This window comes from Lepisosteus platostomus, chromosome 1 (assembly GCF_059453375.1).
Source record: "Lepisosteus platostomus isolate fLepPlt1 chromosome 1, fLepPlt1.hap1, whole genome shotgun sequence".
Classification (NCBI taxonomy): Eukaryota; Metazoa; Chordata; class Actinopteri; order Semionotiformes; family Lepisosteidae; genus Lepisosteus; species Lepisosteus platostomus.
In genome coordinates, this window is record NC_142611.1 from 68,551,393 (window position 1) to 68,574,738 (window position 23,346).

The 23,346-nt window shown below is 46.2% G+C and overlaps 1 long non-coding RNA gene and 1 other non-coding gene across 3 annotated transcripts; both read left to right on the plus strand.

Moving 5' to 3' along the window:
* Positions 1 to 6,904: 6,904 nt before the first annotated feature.
* Positions 6,905 to 13,090, plus strand: LOC148678590 (uncharacterized). 2 transcript variants are annotated; one of them, XR_015939439.1, is made up of 4 exons: positions 6,905 to 7,056; positions 8,461 to 8,594; positions 8,785 to 8,835; positions 10,158 to 13,090. It is a non-coding gene; the product is annotated as an uncharacterized LOC148678590 (long non-coding RNA). The 2 variants fall into 2 exon arrangements; XR_015939438.1 differs by having other exon boundaries at positions 6,905 to 8,594.
* Positions 13,091 to 23,270: 10,180 nt separating this feature from the next.
* trnaa-cgc (transfer RNA alanine (anticodon CGC)) lies at positions 23,271 to 23,342 on the plus strand. Its single transcript has one exon. It is a non-coding gene; the product is annotated as a tRNA-Ala (tRNA).
* The last annotated feature ends 4 nt before the right edge of the window (positions 23,343 to 23,346 follow it).

Consider the following 23,346-nt stretch of genomic DNA (forward strand, 5'->3'; position numbering starts at 1 on the left):
CCACCCCTCAACCCTGAACTGAATAAAGTGGTTAGAAAATGGATGGATAAAAGTGCCAGGGAAGAAACACGTTAGAATTGCACCATCCCTGCAACTCACATGCACTCACTTGAATTGATTCTTCTTATTACTGTTACTGGCCAAGCTCACATCTGCTGAGTTTCAGGGGGCTGCCAGTCATGTGTTGCAGGGTGATATAGCTGCTGTGTGGCTGAGCCGAGCCCCACCTGCAGCACAGAATCTTTCCACCAGCACGTGAAACTGCAGGGCTTTGGAAATACTGCTGCCATTCTGTCATACTGTCACAGGTACTTTCTGACCTTCTCCATTGTCCTAAAATAGCTGACTGACATTTTTATAATAAGTGTGGAGGTTGGCCTCATCTCCAAAACAAAAATACTCAGAATGCGGTCTGGGTTAGAGCTACTGTATAAAGGGTGGGAGCTGGTGGTCACAGTCCATGTGGTGCTGGCATGACACCACTGCAATGCTTGCATGTGAGGAACATTGAGGGCTGGACTCCACCTGCTGTGCTTGTTGCACCTTGACTAATTGTGTTTGTTTCTTTTAGCACAATGAGTAGATTATCACCAGGCCTTGGTGATTTGTAGACCTTAAGTGTTTCTAACACCTGAAAGAAAATAAACGACACTGAGCTGTTCATCCCTAATCCCTGACTTCTGGGGTCCATGTGACCCTGCAAAAAGTCACTGAACTGCTCGTCTTCTTGCCTGACTAACTATATAGGTTCCCATTTTTCTCTAGGCTCTGACCTATCTTCACATCTTTACTAAGAATTGAAAGCAACTGTTGAAAGAAACAAACAATTTGTTTCAGATTCCCACAATCCCATGTGGCAGGAAGTGCCTCCTGTTTTCCATCCTGGCTCCTCCTGACTCACCAGTACTTTCAGCTTTTCACTCATCAACCAGATGTTAATCCCCATCCGTGCATTACCTTGAACCCCTCAAAATAAGGAATTAATCTTTAATAAGGAACTTTATCAAAACTTTATGATATTCTATACATACCATACCACAAGCTTTGTTTGTATCCATTTCTACTGCTGCCTGTTTGCAGAACCTTAACGCGTTAGTTAAAAAAGATAGTTCAGGTGGGTAGCTGCGTCAGCATGCATAGGCTGCAAAGGAACAAGTTCAAGGTTTATTCCCTGCTGAAAAGAGAAGAAAGGAAATGTTTCGGCTGAGGAGCCTTCTTCGGGTGTGAAAAATGTTTGTTAAGAAAAACGTTTTCCTTTTCTAAATCCACATTAACCAAAGCCACACCCATTACCCACCCGTTTTGTTCTGTTTATCTATGTGTAAAAATAATTTTGTCTCTTATTACTCGCTTTGGCGTTGTCAGCCTTTTTATGAATGGGCGTGACATCAGCAAAACTCCAGTCAGTGGGTACTATCCCTGTTTTCATGGGCTGTTGGTAGAGTTTTGTTAGTGTAATACAGTGCTCAGTAATACAGAGATGTTTTCATAATGTGTATGTCAGAGCACAGGGTAGTAGCAGTTTAATGTAGAACTAGGCAGCCTTCCACTCTATTCCAAGTCTCTTTCCCTTGATCATTTTAGAGACTTCCAAAAGTGAAGGCTAAAGTCCTCTGGGAGTTGAGCCGCTCCTGGTACCAGAGTATACCACAGTATGAGCTGAAAGAAGAAGACTTCCCCTCCGAGGGGATGACAGTTTATCGCAGGGAAACCAGCCAGCAGTGCCGTGATTTATACAGGCGGTGCGGACTCGAGCAATCAGAGGGTGAAGAATCTTGCTCGAGATCTTTCTTTGCGCTGTGGATTGTGGGAGTCAGAAACAGGCTCCCCAGGCATCTGGCTGAAGCAGATTCCTGGGATCGTTCAAGGAAAGGATGGGTGAAGTCCTCTGGTAGGGAGTGAGCAGGATCCATGCTGTTAATGGATCTAGAGCCCTACTGGCTACTCCATACTGCCCCCTTCTGGGCAGCAGCCAGATGAATCCTGAAAACATTAGGGTCAACTTGATTGTAAACAAGGTGGATCTGACTGCTCCTGCAGAAAGGTAGATACACTTTTGACTGTTTTTGTTTATCCTTATCCTGGTGAGCCTCAAAACTCTTTTTATCCAGGCCCTAAATTAAGATAGATACTTTATTGTCCACTGCTGTGGAAATTTGTCTTTGCCTTCTCCTATAAATGTAAAAAACCAAAAAAAAAAAAAAAAATCCTGGACAGTTTGGTTTTGCTTTTTGACCCCAGGTTCCCATACCAAACTGTCACGTTAAACACCAGCTCTCAACAAGGCTTTTACATGCCATCTCTAGGACATTTTGACTAATGTTCTTTAGCCATTGAATTAAAAAGAGCCTCTGATTATATTTCTCGACCTGACTGAAGCTACCTTTTCCTCCAGGTGTTCGAGGGCCAATGGGTGTGCAGATCCCTTTAAAACCTGCAGGACTGTGGCTCTACCCCTTCTATCACAGTTCATGGCTGAAAGAAAAGCTGCCAAGAGCTGACAGTGGGGAAGCTAATCTCAGCGCTTGAGCTTCCTTCTGAACTTCCTAGTTCGTTCGGAATCGGAGCCCGGTGCCCTTCCTGATTGAATAAAATGAGGCACAGGTCCTGCAGGCTCAGGGCTAACGTTTGCTTTTATAAATAAAATCTGTTATGAACGATAAGTCACGTTTACTGTAAGTGCGTGAAGCACTGGCATGTGCTCTCACAGGAAATGACAGTGGGGTTTTTTCGAATCGCGGGTTCGTGTTACAGGGTATGCTTGGCTCGAGAGCTCCCAGCCGTCGCGGCAGCCTCTCGGCGAAGAAGTGACATTTGTGATCCCCCCCCTCCGGTCCGACAGGTGCCGGGGGATTTGGCTGGGGCTTGGCTGAGCCCGGAAGAAACATCCGTCAGCTGCTGAACCCCGCTGGAGCACCAGAGCCACAGCTGTCTGACCCTGGAATTCCCTTCGCTCATCCAATCAGTCTGTTCTACACAGCCGGTTCGTCCTTCATATAGCGCCTTTTCATGGGGACCACCATCTTGAACCACTGTCAAGTAGTCTCATTGCCAGTTGTGCAATAGTTTGAATGTCATATGGCTACCCATGGCTATATATCAAATCATATGCTGTATATTTATATATATGATTTAATATATATAATCATATGGCTATATATTATATATAGTAATATATGTATATACATATCCATATAAATTCATATATTAATAACATTAAAATTATAATATCAATATATAAAAGTATAGAAGTATATTATATGAAAAATCATATGGATATATATTACATTTTCAAGTTGTTTTCTCTGTGTTGTATTATGTATTCAAGTGGCCTTTGCAAAACCCGGTGCTCCAGGTCACAGTTCCAAAGGGACGTACAAACAAGACGTATCAGTCTGGGGCTACACAGCCGCGTGCTGCTGCTCCTACCTGTTAAGTCCTTACGTCAAAAAACTGGAGAGCGCTGGACATCTCTCTGAAAGCCAGAAATCTGTCTCAGTGTGGTGCTCACACTTTTATCCTTATGCACACGAGTCACAGGATTTGCTGTGACAGCTCATGATTCCAGATGATCAGCTTTAATCTGCTCATCATGGATGGAGGTGGATTTACTGCTGTATATTAAAATCTGCAGTATCTTTGACATAGGGACATTTCTATGGCACATTAAGTTTTTATTTTATTATTTTGTTCTGTTCATTCCAGAGGATCCCAAAGCACTTTACATATAGGAGGGAACCACTGAAGTGCAGACTGAAATGGGAGACGCACAGCAGCCATTCTGCTCCAGCAGCCCCACCTGGGAGACGCACAGCGGCCATTCTGCACCAGCAGCCCCACCTGGGAGATGCACAGTGGCCATTCTGCACCAACAGCCCCACCTGGGAGATGCACAGTGGCCATTCTGCACCAGCAGCCCAAGCTGGGAGACACACAGCGGCCATTCTGCGCCAGCAGCCCCACCTGGGAGATGCACAGCGGCCATTCTGCACACAGCAGGTCAGTAGGGAGCCATGAGAAATTCCTATGTCAATTAAATAAAGAGGCAATGTGAGATAGGCCACAATTTAAAATTCCAGAAAAGGGTGGCGTAAAAAACAGGGACTAGCAGCTGTTACTCATGAATCGATCCACAGGATCTTTAATAACCGAGAAGTCAGTTGCTCTGTTTAACGTTCTATCTGACCAACAGCACGTTGCCCTTGATCTCCATCCTGGGGGTGTTAGTTAAGACATTCCAGAGGCCCAGAAGGAAGTCCACCACCTACTGGTCCACCAATACCACTTGTCCACTGCTGTCCATCCTTCCATTCTCTAACAGCTTCTTTCAATTCAGGGTTGTGGTGGAGCCAGAGCATACGGGCAACGGGCACAAAGCAGGGTATACCCTGTACAGGACACCAGTCCATCACAGGGCAGAGCACCATTTACAGCAGCAATCTAATTTTACTATAGATCTCCCATCCCTGGGACACTGGCCCTGGGCCCAGCCCTGTTCCCGAGATCTGATGAGATCAAGCTGCTAGGTCAATCGGATTGCTGTTGCGGCATACTGTAGACTGTATCAGCTGGACTGATACAGCAGGGGCCAGCAGGGGGTGCTCACCCTGCAGTCCGTGTGGGTCCTAATGCCCCAGTATAGTGACGGGGACACTATACTGTAAACAGGCGCCGTCCTTCGGATGAGACGTAAAACCGAGGTCCTGACTCTCTGTGGTCATTAAAAATCCCAGGGCGCTTCTTGATAAGAGTAGGGGTGTAACCCCGGTGTCCTGGCCAAAATTTCCAATTGGCCCTTACCAATCATGGCCTCCTAATAATCCCCCTCTATGAATTGGCTACATTACTCTGCTCTCTTCCCCACTGAGAGCTGGTGTGTGGGGAGCGTTCTGGCGCACTATGGCTGCCGTCGCATCATCCAGGTGGGGCTGCACATTGGTGGTGGTGGAGGGGAGTCCGCATTACCTGTAAAGCGCTTTGAGTGGAGTGTCCAGAAAAGCGCTATATAAGTGTAAGCAATTATAATTATTATAGTGACAGGGAACCTATACTGTAAAAAGGCCCTGTCCTTCGGATGAGACATAAAATAAAGGTCTTGACTGTCCGTGGTGTTAGCCCTGTGTCCAGACCAAATTTCCCCCTGACCTTTACCAATCCTGACCTCCTAATAATCAACATCTATGAATTGGTTTCATCAATCTGTTCTCCTCCCCACTGATAGCTGGTGTGTGGTGAGCACACCGGCACATCATTCAGGTGGGGACTATACACTGGTGGTGGAGGAGAGTCCCCATTACCTGTAAAGCGCTTTGAGTGGAGTGTCCAGAAAAGTGCTGTATAAGTGTAAGGAATTATTATTATAATGTTAGCTCCACAGATACCTGATCCCCAGTGGCTCTAATCCCAATGTGTCTGAAATGAAGCCACATAAACCAAAGTGTACTAAGGAAAGCCAAGACAGTCATGTTTTCTGGATCATTTCTGTTACCAAATGATTCCGGCCAAGTGCACTGACTTTGACCTCTGGAGCCAGTCTGGAGTCCCTGCCTGCCAACTGCCACCCCTCTCCCCTCTCCCCTCTCCCCCTGCTCCTCCTCAGTATCCAGGAGCGCTGCTGGTGGCCGCAGACGAGTGGCCCCGGTCACTGATTGCGCAAACACAAACAGGAGATGCTCAGGGGTTAGTTCATCCCACCCACATATTTGCTCTCTGCCCTGGTGTCTGTTGTGGGTTCGCATGTTGCATCACTGCTCTTGTTCGCTATCGTCTTTCTGTTTGCTGCCCTTTTCTTCTGAGGACAGTTTCTAAAATAGGAAACCGCTGTGCTCAGGCTAGAACTTCACTGTCTGAAATGAGGAAACCTGCACACAAACCAGAGGAACAAAGTGGCTGTAGGTTTTTATTAGAGCTCAGCTCAGCCCACCTCAGCTCAGCTGCACCCACTGAATGCTATTTTTTACTTGCTGAGGATTAAGAGAGACCTCTGAACACCCGAGGGAAAATGCTTCTGTTCGGCACCTCTGACGTATCATACTAGGTGGGCACTGCAGATCAGGCAAGGGGTTTTGAAAAGCAATAAATGGAATAAAATTCCTTCAAAACTACAGCTCTGGAAAAGTGGCCTTGGGATCCCAGAAGGCTTGACTGTTGAAGGATCCGACAGTGTCCCTGGGCTCTGACACACATACAGTATGTTTGTTGAGTGCCCATGAGGTCATCACTCCTCAGGACTCTCCTCCAATCACAGGGCACGTCCTCCTCTCTGTGGATGACCCTGTGGAGCTCGCAGCCTATCGGTGCGCTCGGCGGCTGAGACAGTGGGCGTGTCTGTGAGCGGGAGGCACGCACAGACCCGCCGCACGTGCGCCAAACTGGTTAGCAGTTGGTAATTTGCTCAATTTGGAAAGAATAACAAGCGGCCCCTGCTCTGATAAGGAAGGGGCAGATGGCCATTACAGTTTGCTAGCGGAGGAGGGAGAGGACCGCTGCTGCCTGGAAGCTTTGTCTCATCTATTAGATTTCCAGTGGGCAGCAGATGTGCAAATATTGACACCCCTCTTCACTCCGCGCGCACCGGAGAGCCACGCCTTTTCTCCGACACGGGTGCACACTTCATCGGAAAATAAAAAAAAAGATCCACTTTTTTTCTTCGAGTGTAACAGAGTGTGTTCTTTTTTTAAAACCTTTTAAATATTTGTAAGTTTCATTCTCGGTTATTTCTTGATCCTATGAGATAACGAAGAGATGAAACACGCGCGGCAGAAGATAATAAAGAAGATAATCCTCTTTTCTGCGTTACAGACTCCACGTTTAATGTTTATATCATGTGTAATACGCCATAGCAGACGAAAGGAAACGGAGCTGCTTCGCCCCGTTTTTTTTTTGTAAACTTGTCAGAGAGAGAGCGATCAACAAAGATAAACCGACAGCTAGTCGAGTCTTCCGGCGTCTTAACCGCAGAGCACAAGACACAATACCGACAAACAGCCCCAGGCTTTTATGCCTGTGTCAGGAACTAAATATAAATTCCCCTCGCTTCTTATAAACTGCCTACAGGTAATTCCCTCTTTTATTCAGATTTATAGTTCTTGAGGTTTCCTTTAACGTTTATTTCGCTGAAGATGCACGGCCCCCCATTTTGTCAAGCCAGCATTATTAAAGAGCATCTTCGCTGTGTGATGCCGACATATCGTTTTACCTGTTCTGGAAGCTGCGTCGCGTTTTAGTTCTTGAAACCATTTGTAATCGTTGTGCCTCCTCTCCCCGAACGTCATTGTTCTTAAAATAATTCGGAGGAGGATAAAATGGTGAACTGTGTCAAACGTGTGTGGCCGCCCTCGGGTTGCAAAACGTTTGGAAAGATCCCAGTAATTCTAGAAAATGCACTGAGTAAAGGCAGCGGTGTTGTCGGTAATGTATGGTCATACCTAACCAACAGTTTTCTCATTCAGAATTTTTCAAGTAAAATATCACTAGCTTTTAACAACGTTTAATGAATTAACATGTTATCTCCGGCGTAGCGAAGTGCCCCCCCGACGATGAAATATATTCTCGATCTCGCTGCTGAGAAAAACCGCAGATCTTTTCTGTTGTCGTTCCTTCCGCTATGATAAGAGCACAAAGCCAGGAAACTTGCAAAGGTTAATGACCTCCGAAACCGCGCGTCTCGGGGCGAGAAACCAAGAGAACGCGCCCGGGCCACGCGCCCCCCGCCAATGGCGGCGGTTTGCCGGTGAAACGACCCCTCGATCACTTCAGCCGGTACGCGTTTAATAAAACCCGCAGCAGTGGAGTTCCGTCAGAATTATAAATGCTTTGACAGTGTTAATTGAAGACTCCCGAACCTGTCCGCCTGGAGCGGAGTTTCGTTCGGTTTAACGAAGAGACGGTGGCTGTATTGTAGCTTCTTCCGGTCTGTTTACATTTCGAGGTTTCTGAGGAAAGTACGAAAGGAAATTCCGGACTGCGTAGCCCTCGTTTTCGTCTAGTGCCTGTTTTTTTTTTGACAGTGAACAGCAATTTGTGGTTTCTCGAGTGAAACAAATACAGATATTACTGTGTATTTTGGGAGAATAAAAAGTTCCTGCCTTTTTATTTGAAAAATGGTTCCCAGTGTAGGAGGAGGGGGGAGGAATTGGTTAAATTAAAAGCCAATAATTAACCAACTGAGGTCATCGGAAACTGAGATACGTTGAAAATTGTCCATCCCTGTTTTTATCACTAATGTGTGACCTGTGGAAAAAGATTAAATGGTCCATTAAGGCTTAATTAAGATGACATTACAAATAAGAGTTAAATACTCAGACTTTGGGACATCATAAGTAGAATACTACAGGAATCTATAAGATGACTCCTTTTCTTTTTCATCTATGTCAGTATACTCTAGATTCTGGTAAAGTCAGTGCAGTCTGTAAAGTAACGAAAGTTACATGGTCAGTAAGCTAGTGAACTGATCTTCAGCATGTGGGTCAATGAAGAAATTCGGCAGATTATTTTCTGGATGGATCCGGCTCCAGCAGCGGCCTGTATTGAAGAAGCCAGGATTTTCTCAAGCCCCGCTCAAGAGGACCAGCACTGGAAACCCACTCGTTTGTGTAAGTACACATATGGACGAGACAGGTGCTCCTCCACTTCATTTTCTTAGCCTGGGGCTTCAGGAATGTGGAGGAACAGAAGTCTTTTGGCTTTAGGTGACCGGTCACCCTGTGCGCTGCACCACAGTAGAATACTGCAGCGACCGTCACACACAGGTTTATGGAACTGAGTCTCTTTTGCCTTGAACAGAGAGGATTATGGGGCGACATACTGGATGAAGTCTACTGCCTGGGATGCCAGGTAAACTGAAGTTCGGTTTATTTAGCCAGTTTTTAGACAGCTGGTAGCTGTCCTCAGATTCAGACGGCAGTGCTGACCCTGCAGCAGTTTTTTCTAACTTACTTTCTTTATTCTCCCAAATGGGAAAATTACTTTGTGGGCAGGTAAATGACATAACACAATGCACAATACATTGAGCACAACACAAACCCATTAACAAATAAGAAATATACATGTATAATGAAAAAATATATAAAGTAGAATACACCCTCAATTGTCCAAATTGAACAGGTTAATAGCTGGGGAAATAATAACTTGTAGCAATAAACAAAGCTCTTCTATGTGATTAAACCAAACTCTGTCAAGCTAAGATGGTCTCTGTTTACTTACACTGAATCTCAGTGTCACTCAGTATCGCTAGTGGAGGGTGTTTTCTTCATCCAAAGGGCTTTAAAATCTTGTTTCAGCAGGAACAGAACTGGACAATTGAAAATGTCAGGAACGTGTTACTGGCCAAATAAAAACTGTGTCAAACTGTGTTAATCTAGGATTGCAACACTGGCAGTTTTAAAATTTCCTCTCAGAGGAAATACATCAAACTTTGCATCTGGAGTAAAGTTTAGTGATCTGTCCCAGCATGTCTGCCTCCCACTTACAGTAATATTTCAAAAGCTCTGCTGTCCTGAAAACTGAAGCTGCCAGTTCCCTCTAGTGGCGAAACACTGTTGCTTTACCCTACACATGAACCTGAAGTTGATTTGGAAGAAGTGTACTGTATGGGAGCTCACAGAAGACCCATACAGGCTGGTGGTCTTCCAAAATCCCAGTGACCCCATTTCTAGAATATTCATAATATAGCTCCAGATTGCGATCCATCCATTTTCAAACGACTTCTTCTGATCCAGGGTCGTGGGGGAACTGGGAGCCTGTCCCAGCAAGCACATGGGTGCAAGGCAGGGGTACACCCCGGGTGGGCCGCCAGTCCATCACAGGGCTCACACAGACACACACACACACACACACCAGGGCCAGTTTTCCCAGGAGCCAGTTAACCAACCAGTGGAGGAAACCCAACGGAACACGAAGAGAACGTGCAAACTCCACACAGACACCACCCCACCACTGCTGTGAGGCAGCAATGCTCACCACTGTGCCGTCCACACCTTGTGGTCAGTTCTCCCAAACTGTTTGTACAACCTAGCTGCATAATCCAGGTCCTGTGACATCACAGATGACACAAATTATCATGCTTCTGTCAGATCTTCTACTGAAAATATTCTGTGTCTGGAATATCAACCTCAACAATTCTTTTTTTCTTTTCCTTGATGCTCATATAAATGCAGGAGCAGGATTTATGGACAGGGGTCCTGCTGAGATCAAAGACAGGCCAGTCTGCAGCAGTTGAAAGATGACTGGCGACCGAGACTAAATTAGAAGTTTTCCGACCCCAGGGGAGAAGAAGACAGGGAACGTGGCCCGCGGAGTTCGTGCAGGAGAGTATGAGCAGAATCCAGGGGAGGAGGGCTCCGTATAAAGGACTCCTGGAAGTATATCGTGGAGGAGAGGGGCAAATCTGTCCCACCTTGCCCGAAGCAGGCTCGTTGATGAAAATGTCTTGTCTCGTTCGTCTCTGTCATCTCACTCTGCTTTTTCCAGGGGTTAAGGGGAAGGGCTTGTTACCAAAGGGTGTCTTGATCTATTGCTGATTTGCTGCGTTAACTGACCTCCCTCTGCTGCCGTCCGGCAGGTGAGGCAAGAATCCCGTCTCGTGTATCTTACACAACGGCAGATGTTATAGCACCTGTTCACCCTGTAAGTCACTGGAAGCTTTGCGTAACATACTACTAACAAATCTTTGCTGTGTGGTTGTGGGTTTTCAGGTCCATCACCCATTCTAGTATCGGTTAGTACAAAAGAAGAAAAACATTAGCCAAGAAGGATGAAATCTCAAATGGAGAACAGTGAGGAAATTTTGTTGAACACACAGCACTCTCTTGATCTAGATAATGCTGGATCTCGATAAAAAAGGATATTTGAATGCTTTTGTTTAGGCACTTGAAAGCTCTCTATACTTTAGACTTTTAGGGACTTTAAATGAGCCATTGTTTTGAATTCGTGAAAGAGACAGACATAAAAAGGAGGAGGAGATGCACATTTAGCCTCATCCGGTCAAGAAGACTAAAATGTGCTGAGAGACCAGAGACAGTTTTTTACAGAGAGACATAGAACAGTGGGCAAAACTGCTACCCCCACTGTTTTGTCTGATAATATAATGGAAACTTCCTAGAAATCTGGAAAAAAAAGGATGTCCCGACATGTTCTTGTTCCTAAGAATTCCGGTACATTTACAGAAATCTGTATCCTGGCAGGAGCTATGAGACTGTCAGATTGCAGGGGTGCAGTATCATTTCCTGGCCTCTGTGATGTCGCATGCAAAATGAATACAACATGCTTCCACCCAACAGCTGCCCCCAAACCCCCCTTTTTGTTGTTATTTGATTTGGGGGATTCTTATTTGCTGGCAGAGTGTCCTGGGGAGCTGTGCAATGGCAGTGTGAAGGGGCTAGCCTTTTGAAATTAGAGCCCTTTGTTTTTTCCTGTCAGGACCTCCGGACGGAGAGAGAACAGGACTTGGGATCAGGAGGCGTTTGCTGTTTTGGAGGGGGCTTGCGTGGGGGTTAGGGAGGGAGGGGGGTGAAGGAGAGAGATCGCGTTCCATCTGGGCACTTCCTACAGAACAGCTTGAAGCACTCAGCAAGTCAGAGAACAGCCGTCTGGAACTGCTTCTGAGGCCGGGGGCTTGGTTGTGTGTGCATGTGAGCTTGTGGGCTTCATTTAAAAAATAACAAGTCTTGCAAATCCAGAAATCGAGAGGAGAGACGGCAACAGATAGGTTGCAGCGCTTGCTTATTTATCCCTTATGAACACATGACACGTTGAATGGATGGTTGCAAGCAGTCAAGCCCTTGGCATGGAGGTGTAAAAAAACCATAAAAAACTGCCAGTCAGCACTCAAAGTCAGTATGAATTTCTAAAGCCTCCTGCTCCAAAAGTGGGGCTCAGTACTGTATTCTTAGGGAGGACAGAGGGAAAGGTTTGGGAGGTCTTTTGGAATCTCCCCAGGAACGAAGATAAATGCGTTGTGGACTCAAATGAGAGGAGGGCCTGTATATTTGTGGCAGGTGAGGCAGAGGGGTGTTTTGGAGAGCAACAAACACGTTTGCCAGTCTGTGCCCAGAATGGCATGCAGGAACCTGGGCATGCTCTGTGAACAGTCATCCAGGCACATCTACGTGAAAACCAGCACTTCCCACAGGTAGCCTTCCTGTTCTGATCTGACTCAGCAGACTGCGCTTTGCTGAGGCTTGAGTGCGCTGTCTCTGCTCTGTGCTGCACTAGGCTGTGACACTGGGGGAGCGTTGCAGGAAGGGGGAGGAGCTGCACCCACAGCTTGTCCAGACCAGACTGACCTCAGCTGACCCCACCTGTTCTCTCGCAGCAGGTGCGACTGTCAGACCCACAAAAACAGAAGGAGTGAGACTGAAGACAAAGCAATGGAGAGTTCAGAAAGGACAGTAAAAAAACACAACAGCAGCAGCCCAAAGATGAAGCAGTCCTTAGTGTGTAGGCTGTGAGTAGACTGTGTGTAGACAGTGATTTCCCAGCTTCTGCATTTTCTCAAGTTTAGGACTTGTGATGTTTTCTCTCTTTTGCATCCATGAGAATTAAAGAGCTGCATAGAGGGCAGAGATTTTGCTTATTTTCACATGCTGCTCTGCTTGGCTGCTATTTCTCTCACTGCGCGTGAAAACAGCCTGCTGACTGCTTTTAAACCCCTGGATACCCTGCAACTGTCCTTTCATAGTCTTTATCTGGCTCTAGCAATTGTGTGGGAATCATTAAAATAAAAAAATAACTTTATTTTTGTTCCTTTAAACTTCAAGGGTATATCATTAGGCTGAGCAAGATGGCTGCCTTCTTCATGTTATCACTTTCACATGTTCTTATGCGAAAGGATTCCAGAAGAGGAAAAAATAGCCCTTGATAAAGTACACCGTGGTACTGACGCCTATTTCCTCCCTGTGCTTTACATCATCCTATTCAGGATGTGCTCTAATGGTTGGGGGGGGTTCAACTGTTGGTGCAAAACTGTCATCTCCTGTTTCGGACTAGCCTAGAAATAGTAACTCAAAGGGATGAGACGGGACTCACGCACATCAGCATGCAAATAAGAACATAAGAACCAAGTGAAAGTAAAATGGCTTGTTCCCCCACAGTTGTGTTCTGTATTCATCCAGCTGTTTCTTCAAGATTGCCATGGAATTGACCTTGACCACAGATTAATTGGCTGGTTCATTTGACGGAAGACACCCACAATTCTTTATGTAAAGAAGTAATGCCCTTTAATTTGCCCTGGGGCAATTGTGTAATATTATTGACTTATTACATTTTAAGAACTTGAAATAATTTTTTTTAAGAATGCTTTCGTTCTGATGTTACAGGACTTGGGACATTAGAGTAAACACCTTTTCAGGAGTAAACGCGATTCTGAAATACAGTAAGTCTTTCTCATCAGCCAGTGTGACGCTGGCGCAATGATAGGAAGGTATAAATGGTGTCACTGGGCCATGAAGAAAAGCTCTGAGGCTGTGACTTGGCAATAAAAGCCACTATTTGACCTCCAGTTGTGCAAGATTCAAAGAAATAGGAAGCTGAATGAGGGAGAGCTTTCCTGTTGTGTCATTTCATTGGACTCTCACATGCCTCGGGCGTTGTCGGCCAGTGGTGTTCTGTCTACAGCTCATCTGTTCTGCTGTGTGTTTCCGCATGGAAAGGCAGTCGTGGTGAGCTTGTGCAAATCAGTGTGGCACAATGCTCTGAAACCTCTCGGGCAGTGTCTGCAACTGCACATCACAGCGCTCCTGAACCTTTTGCAGTGAAACACACAACTCTGTGCACATCAGTTTAAGCCATTTTGTTTTTGTTTTTTCTCACCTGCAGACAGAAACTAATGGGGTTCACCAATGCTGTATAAATTCAAGTAGATTCAATATTTATTTAAATTTCACCCATGCGCTAGCCTGTGCATATTTTACATACAACAATAAGTGTGTTTAGAAAATAATCCATTCATCCCATCGTGATGAAAACCAGCAACCTGGTTTTAGCCTGCTTTCAGCGTTGATCTGGAAGAAGGGGTAACTTTTGGGTTAACTTTGATGGTACCTTTCAGGATTTCTGAGTATGTGAAATTTGTGCAGCGCAGACATGAAAGGTACTTGAACAGTCTTGAAAAATTTCCAGCCTTCATCCGAGGACTTCTCACATGCTTCAGCACCGAGGTGCAGACCATGTTGGACGTAAGATGCTGGAAATGACGGAGAGCCTCTGTGTAGTAAAGATTTATTACACAGTGCAAATATTTCATACAAGTGGGGAAATATGCATGATAAACAATATATTAGCATAGGAATGTGGTGGCTCTAGAAGTGTGCTATTGTTTCAAAGAGCAGGAATACCAGTAGAGTAAAATCTGAGACATAATGTAAATCTCAGATCTCCTGTAAAGCGCTTTGAGTGGAGTGTCCAGAAAAAGCGCTATATAAGTGTAAGCAATTATTAATTATTATTATTAATGTCCGGGATGGCTTTGGCCCGGCTTTGGATTGGATCCAGGCACTGTGGACAGGGTGGAAGAGGAACCTTAAGTGCCAGTTCTTTCCTTCCCTGCATTACGTATACCAAAGCCCTGACTGAGCATGCAGTTTCAGGAACATGTCACTAGCCTCTCCCCTCAAAACCCCAGCTACGGGCCTCTAGCCCTGTTTCCTGTCTCACTTCCTGTGGGACTCTGGGAAGGATTTCAGAGAAAGCTCCCACCCAGTCACGTGCTTCCTGTTCCAAATGGAATCGGTGCTTGCCAGTGGCCCCGCCGCCAGTGCAGAGGCTGACGTGTGCAGCTCAGGGTATCTCCTGTTTTGGACGCTTTTCACAGCTGTGCAAAGTTGGAAGCATCTAAAGGCCCAGTTTGCATCAGGGCCTTGTTTGCAGATCTTTCATCTCTTGCTTGGTTTGGCCTCTTGGCTAGTGAGTTTTCTCATCCCCTTCTCCCATACCTGCCTGAAACTCACACGGCTGAGGCACACTTCCTGTTTTATGCTTAGAAAGTGCGACAGGCCACACTACCTTCTGACGCTTGCATTACGTGCCAGTTTTCACCAACATTTTCAAGAAACACCTGTAATACATTGTAACACAACGGGGGCTCAGGCGGGCGCCCTTGCCGCATTAGGTCGGCCCCATCCCGACTGAGGCTCGAACCCGGGACTCCCGCGTCTCTCTGCAGCGACCCAGCCCCGTGAGCTAAAGAGAGATCTCTCTACAGCCCAGTAGCTGTAGTCCTGCTATCACAGGGAAGGGCGGTGACGTCACCTGCTCTGGTACGCCGGCTCTTACACAGTGCCTGTCGGCCGTAAGCGTTACAACATACAGAAGCTTTACGCTGGGGATTTAGTATTTCATTATGTTTTCCCTTTTAAGAACATGAGAGCATTTACATTTACAAACAAGAGGAGGCCATTCAGCCCGCCCTGGTTGTTTGGACTTTAGAACCTTATTGACAGAAGCATGGCAAGCACCTTCCACACAACTAGGCTGGGTAGCTTCTTCCTGACTCCCACCACCCTTTTTTTAATACAGCGCCTACTGATTTCAGTTTTAATCTGACCTAGGCTCTAGCTCAATAATAATCATTTCATAACATCACATCTGGCTATACATAAAAATGACTGTTAAGTCCTAACTTAATGTACCTAAATCCTAATGTACCTAAATGAGTTCAGTGAACCAAAAGGGTTTGATTAGCCTGCGTGCATAAAGTGATTAGTTTAGTCAAAGCCCATTAACTGACACCCACTGGTGATCCCAGCCAGGAGCATGTGAATTGCAGTGCTTACCCAGCTCATCCGAGAAATTTCAGTCATTTTCTTTACTCTCCGGCGCACAATCCACTCCCTTTTCTCTGATGGCGCGTGGGAGTGCCAAAGCAGGCCACCGAGTGGGCGAGCTGAATGGCAGCATTCTTGCAGCTGGGCACAATGGCAGATCAGCCTCCCCTTCTCTGCTCAAGAGCGTGCACATACTGTAGCTGCAAAAACCAGCGACGGGACCCCTGCAAGCATTTTGCCTGTGTTGTGGGTCATGAGCATCCTGGTGGGATGCAGGACTGTTTTTTGAAAAAAAGTGTCTTGCACTGGGGATGAGACGTCTTCAGGGTACATCTGCCGCCCCCTGATTGTATGAAGCAAGAGGCAGCCACGCCTTTGAAGACAAATGCAGATGGAAATGCGGACTCCTCGTTTGTCTCTCTTTAAAAATCCCAACCAGTCTCTGGGTCTGGCCCTCCTACCAAGCGCCACAACACAAACGCAACACGAGCGGTAGCTGGGCCTGACCCGATTCTCTTCCACCCTGAAGACGTCAGTCATGTTTCCTCACTGAACCCCTCTTTGTTCCAGGATCAGCAGCCTCTCCCTCCCCTGTACTTGATGGAAGCAAAGAATTCCAGTGAGGCAGTAGTCCTGTGAACAATGGCATACATAAAGAGCTGCCACATTCCGATGCTAATAAATGCTAATCATGCACGTATGGTTGTTGGCTTATTACATATTTCTCTTCAATTTATTCTAATAAATCTCATGTCAAATCTCCAGGGGAGGCGGGTTTGCTCCAGGCAGTGGGAGACTGGACGTGGGTAAGAGCGGCAGAGCTAAATGGGCACCATTCTTCAGCGTAGTGTGAGTGGAGGTACTGTCATGCGTGTGAGAAGAAGAGAGTAAAACTCGGTTTTGAAGAAAGAAGCCGTGCTGTTAACAAATTGGAATGAACCCAAGAGCATGACAGAACGGTCTTCATTTCCTATCAACCTGCGGTCCTTCGTTTTTTAAAAAAAACAACATTATTTTGCTAGAGTAAGGCCTTTTCGGCAAGGTCACAAGTCTAGACTCCTGCTTCCGCCAGACATTGTGAAATTACCATGCCAAGCTGACCGACAAGCAAAGCAAGGGGCAGGGCTGACCCCAGGGGCAGGCCCATTGCCCAAGAGCTCTTGAGCATGTGGCATTGGGACCGAGCTTCTTAAAAGATGATACATCCATTGCACTCTTTGAGAACACATACCATGGAATCCCAGGTGTTGTGTTAGCAGGCCCATGTTTAGTTCAGGTGGGTAGCTGCGTCGGCATGCGTAGGCTGCAAAAGATCAAGTAAAGGTTTATTCCATGCTGAAAAGAGAAGAAAGAAAACACAACATTTTGGCTATGGAGCCTTCCTCACACCCGAAGAAGGCTCTATAGCTGAAACGTTGTGTTTTCTTTCTTCTTTTCACCATGGAACAAACCTATTACTTGTTCCATAATTATATTTATTTGATGGGCTGATCTTAAGCAAGTTACATTTGTTCATCTGGCACTACGCTTGAGCAATCTGAGGCATTTGCTCAGTGATTCAGCAGTTGTGCCCCAGCCTGGTCTTGAACACGCTCTCTCCCCATTACAAGGCCAGATCCCCAACCGTCTCCACACTCAGTGACACAAAGCTGCTCCGCCTGTTGTGATAATTTCACAACATTGAGCAGAGAAACATCTTTTTGGGAAGATCTTCTTTAGTAAATGTAAAAACCTTTGCACTTAACAGTAACCTTCATCCAAATTTACATGCAAAACAAAGTAATATAAATCAAAATTGAATTTTGACGTTAGATATTAACCAGTTGTTTTACTTATCATTGGACTTTTAGTGCAGCGGTACCGATTGTACAGTTGTCTGTGTGTGTGTAGTTGGCGCCCTCTACTGTTTTATTTTAGATTTACAGAGGATTTATTCGAATTCGATGGTTCTTATTACTGGTAGAGATCCTACTTAGAGAATACTGAAATCGCTTTCATGAAATCTCAACTAGTTTTCTTTGATCTGTTTGTTTATGGTTTTAAGTAATGTGGTATTGGCTTTTAAACCACCATGGCAGATGTACACATTCTTATGAATTTTATGGCCATTTTTAATTAGAAAAAAATACAACCTAAGAGCAAGGAGACAAAATAATCATTTTGATAAAATAATAAATAATTAGATTAATTAATTACAAAAAGGGCTGATTGAAATATGATATCTATACAATCCCTGTAGGAGGGAGTTGATCACAGCTGATGTGACCCAAAGAGGTAATAATGAATTGCTTACATTTATATAGCTCCTTTCCAGATACTCCACTGAAAGATGGGGATTATTAGGAGGCCATGATTGATAAAGGCCAGGGGGGAAATTTGGCCAGGATGCCGGGGTAACACCCCTACTCTTTTCGAGAAACACCTTGGGATTTTTAATGACCGCAAACAGTCAGGACCTCGGTTTTATATCTCATCCAAGGGACAGCACCTTTTTACAGTACGGCATCCCCCTCACCTTAAGACCCACACAGACTGCAGGGTGAGCGCCCCCTACTGGCCCCACTAACACCACTTCCAGTAGTGACCTTAGCTTTCCCAGGAAGTCTCCCACCTGCTGAGCTTCAGTGGGCTGCCAGCTGTGAGCTGCAGGCTGGTATGTTGTCAGCAAAGTGGCACATCAAATTTTTTCCTTACTAAAACCCTAAGAAGGTAGGTGCCTTTTCAGGCCATAAAGACCCATTGCGGGGGGGGGGGGGTCACCATTTTTCTCAGCTCTCCAACATTGGAGATGGAGGTGATGGTGACGTGTGGTCAGCATCACACTCCAGATGGCCTATTACCCCAGGAAGGATTAACCCCCAGTACTCATTTGGAAAGCAGGGTGAGGGGACCTGGGAGCCATCTGGAAGGAATTAGAGTAAGCTAAATCACTTGCCCCTCTCTGGGATTGAACCCAGGATCTTCCAGTCAGGAGCCAGACGCCCTTGCCGTCTGAGCTACTATGGCTCTGAACCTAAAAAGAGACTCATGAAATGATCAGAGGAATTACGTGCTTCACCTGCATCAACCAACAGAAGCCCTGTGAGTCTGAATTGGTGGCTAGATGTTGCCCACCTGTGGCACAAAGTGTGTAAAAAAGTATCAGTGGGTATTTTACTGGATTTGCAGTGTCAGTAGGTTATTGTCACTCAGACCAGGAGTGTCAGACTCATTTCCTGGAGGCCCTGGTTCTTCTGTTTGTGTTCCGTCTGAGCCATCAATTACTTAGTGGATCTAATTATTCAATTAATTGATTAATTGAATCGAACAGAGTAGAGGTGTAACCCCGGCGTCCTGGCCAAATTTTCCATTGCCCCTTACCAATCATGGCCTCCTTATAATCCCAATCTATGAACTGGCTTCATTACTCTGCTCTCCTTCCCACTGATAGCTGGTGTGTGGTTAGTGTTCTGGCACACTATGGCTGCCGTCACATCATCCAGGTGGGGCTGCACATTGGTGGTGGTGGAGGGGAGCCCCATTACCTGTAAAGCGTTTTGAGTGGAGTGTCCAGAAAAGCGCTGTATAAGTGTAAGCAATTATTATTATTATTATTAGCTGCATCATTGGAATATTTCTAGCCAGGCCCTGAGGTGTTCTGTAGGTGGTTATACCTTTAATGAAATTAATGTTTGAGTAATCAGCATTAGAAGACAGAATCTTCTGTGTGTCTACCTAAGAAAATAATAAGGTTAACTGTTTAACTGACTACTGAGGGTGGAACAAAAACTAGAAGTCAAAGTCAACTTTATTGCCAAGCCATTCCTTTGGGCTGTTGGGACTTTTCTGTGGTGTTGCTCAAAATAACAGAGATACAAAAAAAAAGGTCAGATACAAGAAGAGAAAGAAACATCATAAATAATACATATCATATTCAGAATAATATAGAATCAATGAATTTGCCCATAAATACTTTAATCAATACTTTTGTAAGTGTTGAGTTAAGAGACCAAATAGCTTCAGCAAAGGAGCTCTTCCTGAACCGCTCTGTTTTGGATTTGACAACATCCCAAACTCTTAACCTTCTCCCCAAGAGAGAGAGCTCAAACAGGGGAAAGCTGGGTGGGAGCGGTCACTTACACTCATCAGGGTCTTTCTGTTTAAATGTATTGCGTTTACGGAAGCAACAGATGGCGAGTTGCAGGCAGTTATTTTAGACGCAAGACGCTCAGTCCTCCAGGAACAGAGTGTGAGACTGGCTTAGCAGAAACAGAAAATATAGTTATAGCTGCTGCTGCCCGGTTGCTATGCATTCAAGCAGTCTGTCAGTGGGCTCAGTCATTTTTGGCATCGCGGCCTTTAAGAAATGTTAAGTGAATTGTGCTGTGGTGACAAAACTAATTTCTGCACCAAAAACTCATCGTGTTTCCCCCGTGTGAGACTGACAGTACTATTATGTGCACAAAAGGAAGGAGTGTTATAATAAGAAGTGCCAGTGCCAAATAATTGGAGGAGCTAGGAAAGGAAGATTTCATCTCCACTTCACCAAGGCCCTGTCCAGCTTCCAAGTGCAGATTTAATTATAAGAAGAATTGCTTACACTTATATAACACTTTTCTGGACACTCCACTCAAAGCGCTTTACAGGTAATGGGGACTCCCCTCCACCATCACCAGTGTGCAGCCCCACCAGGACAATGCAACTGCAACCATAGTGCGCCAGTACACTCACCATACACCAGCTCTCAGTGACGTGTAGCTATTAGCTATCAGTTCATAGATGGGGATTATAAGGAGGCTCTGATTGGTAAAGGCCAATGATGCCCAGATTTTACCCCTGCTCTTTTCAAGAAACACCCTGGGATTTTTAATGACTCTCTTTAAAGAGAGTCAGGACCTCAGTTTTACATCTCATCCAAAGGATGGCGTCTTTTTACAGTATAGCATCACCATCACTCTACTGGGGCATTAGGACCCACACAGACCGCAGGGTGAGCACCCTCTACTGGCCCCACTAACACCTTTTCCAGGTAGCAACGTTAGTTTTTCCCAGGTGGTCTCCTATCCAGGTACTGACCAGGCTCACACCTGCTTAGCTTTAGGGAGCTGCCAGTTGTGAGCTGCAGGGTGATATGGCTGCTGGTGAAGTATATATATGTATATTATCTGTATACAAACCCACAAATGCTAAATAAATGCCTTAGTAAAAAGCAGCATTAACCACAATGAAATACGTGTACTTTCACCTCTACATTTCACCATGGAAGGCTTCACCCCTGTGCCCTGTGCTGGACTGGCGTTCTCTCCAGGTGACCCTACTGTCCGCCAGGTGAGACTGTGGCTCACTGCTGCCCTGTACTGTGTCGGACTAAGCGGTTTTCGAACATGGATGGAGGGAGCTGGCAATGTCCACATTCCCGAGATCACGTTTTCCTCGAAACCAAGGATACCAGGTTAGATACCGCTACTGCCGAAGACAGAATTTGCCGCTATACGAGAAACCCGCCCGCAGATTTCGAGAGCCGTGGGCAAGAGCCTTTTCGCCGCAAACAGCCGGATCTCCGGCAGGTGGCGTCAGTGCCTTTAGTCACAAGGGTTCTCTGTTTTAAAAACGGGCTGTTCTCGGTAAAGGAAGAGACTGCAAGCGGAAAAGGTCGCTATTCTGAAACGAGATACCTAAAGGAAAACGTACGAGGAGGCGAAGACGACTTTCATTAAAGCCAGCGGAAAGGCAGCTTTCCGTCCAACCAGATCGCCCAGTTGTAGTGTCGCATGCAGGCCGCTAGGTGTCATTACGCGGCCGTGTTGCGATGAAGTTCCTGTCGATGGATATATTGAATCTCTTCCTTTGCCGACGGAACTCTTTCAGTTAAACTCTGTCGATTATTTAACTGCCTCAGTTCCCGAGAGTAAAGTTGCATAGAAATGTGATAACATTTAACGAAATTGCTAACAGTATCATGTATTGGGAAAAAAAAAACATGGCCGTCTTTATTTCAATCGATAGATAAACGTGGGTTCGTTGTACCAGACGTTTTGAGACATTATTGGATTTAAGATATTGCCCTTCAAGGGAAAGAAAATAAATTAAAGACTAAGGTGGTGGGTTAGGGAGTTACAGCGTCCTGAATTACGGCGTTCGGTTCTGGTTTCCCTTCGCAGTCCCGTCGATAACTCCTGTGAGGCGAACTTGCCCCGTTCGCTTCGGAACAGAGGAGTGCTCGGGGCCCGCCGTCCCTCCGCTTTTCCGGGTCTCTTTCAAACTCTTTCCGGCAAGGTGAGCCCTCGGCTTGTTCGGTGGAGCGAGCGAGGAGCGAGGGGCTGACGGGATCGGGTGGCGCGCGGCTGCTCCAGGTGTTCGTCTCGCTGAGGCGCGGGGAGGCCGCGTGACTCCAGCGGTTCGGTCTGTGTGGCGAGCTGTCGGCAGGCCGGGACTGGCAGCCCTACTAGTGTCGGACATCTAAATATAAAAACCCCACCTCTCGGTTTACCTCTTTTTTTTTTTAATTCGAACACACTGAAAGTAACTCGATAAGGACACTGGTGTTTTAATACGGTCAAAGAACGCAGGAGCCTTCCCAACTATTTAATAACAAGGCTCGCGTATCTCGCTTAATGTATTATGTTACTGAGACTTATGTAATCACGTTTCCTCGAGTAGTACTTTAGGGGTGCAAATGCCTGATCCCCAGATGCAAAATTGATCTAGAATCTATAGGAAAAACCCCGAGCAGCATTCGTACACACAAAACGAGACAAAAAAAGAAAGAAAGAAAGCGACGCTTGTGCACCGGAGTCATTTGCTGGGGTGAATTAATCGAAATGTCCGTGGTGATTACATCGCGAGAGGAAGGGCCCACGGGTGGACCGAGGGCGGCATGAACGGGGCCCGCCGTGTCAGAGAGGAAGACCGAAGAGTGCAGCCCCTTAGCCTGCGAGCCTGCGAGCGCGGGTTTGAGGGGGACGGCCGCAGGGCGGACCTCACTGGGGCCCGAGCGCTTCACGTCACGGTACGGCTGCACTGCTCGGCCCGCAGGCCGGGCGACCCGCTGTCCGTGTGGAGGGCAGAGCGGTCCTCCTGGTAAGCGGAGGGTCAGAGAGGCGGGAAAGAAAGGACAGACGTTTTTCTTCTGACAGCCGAGAAGTCTCCGCCAACTGAAACAACGTGCCGGTGAAACAACGAAAGGAGTTGCACTAAGGCACTGTAAGGTAGGCGAGAAAGGATTTTTTTTTAAAAAAAAAGGCTTTTTACAGAAATTCTTATTTAAAAAAAACACATCAACATTTGATTTATATCGACCTCCAACCGGGCCAAGAGATGAATTGCATCTGCAGTATGTGGGCTTGGGAGGGTGAGGAGACAGCGAATCTTGCTTGAGAGTCAGCCAATAAGGGCAAAAAGATTAGCGGCCAAGCCAGCTGGATGACTCGCGCGGCCGTCCTCCCGCTTGTACAGGGGGTTAGGACCCCTCACTGGAGGGCTGTGGGATTGCTCCTGCAGTCTGTAGGGGGGGGCGGCTGAAGCGGGCCTGGGGATGTAGCTCAGTGGTAGAGCGCACGCTTCGCATGTGTGAGGTCCCGGGTTCAATCCCCGGCATCTCCACTCG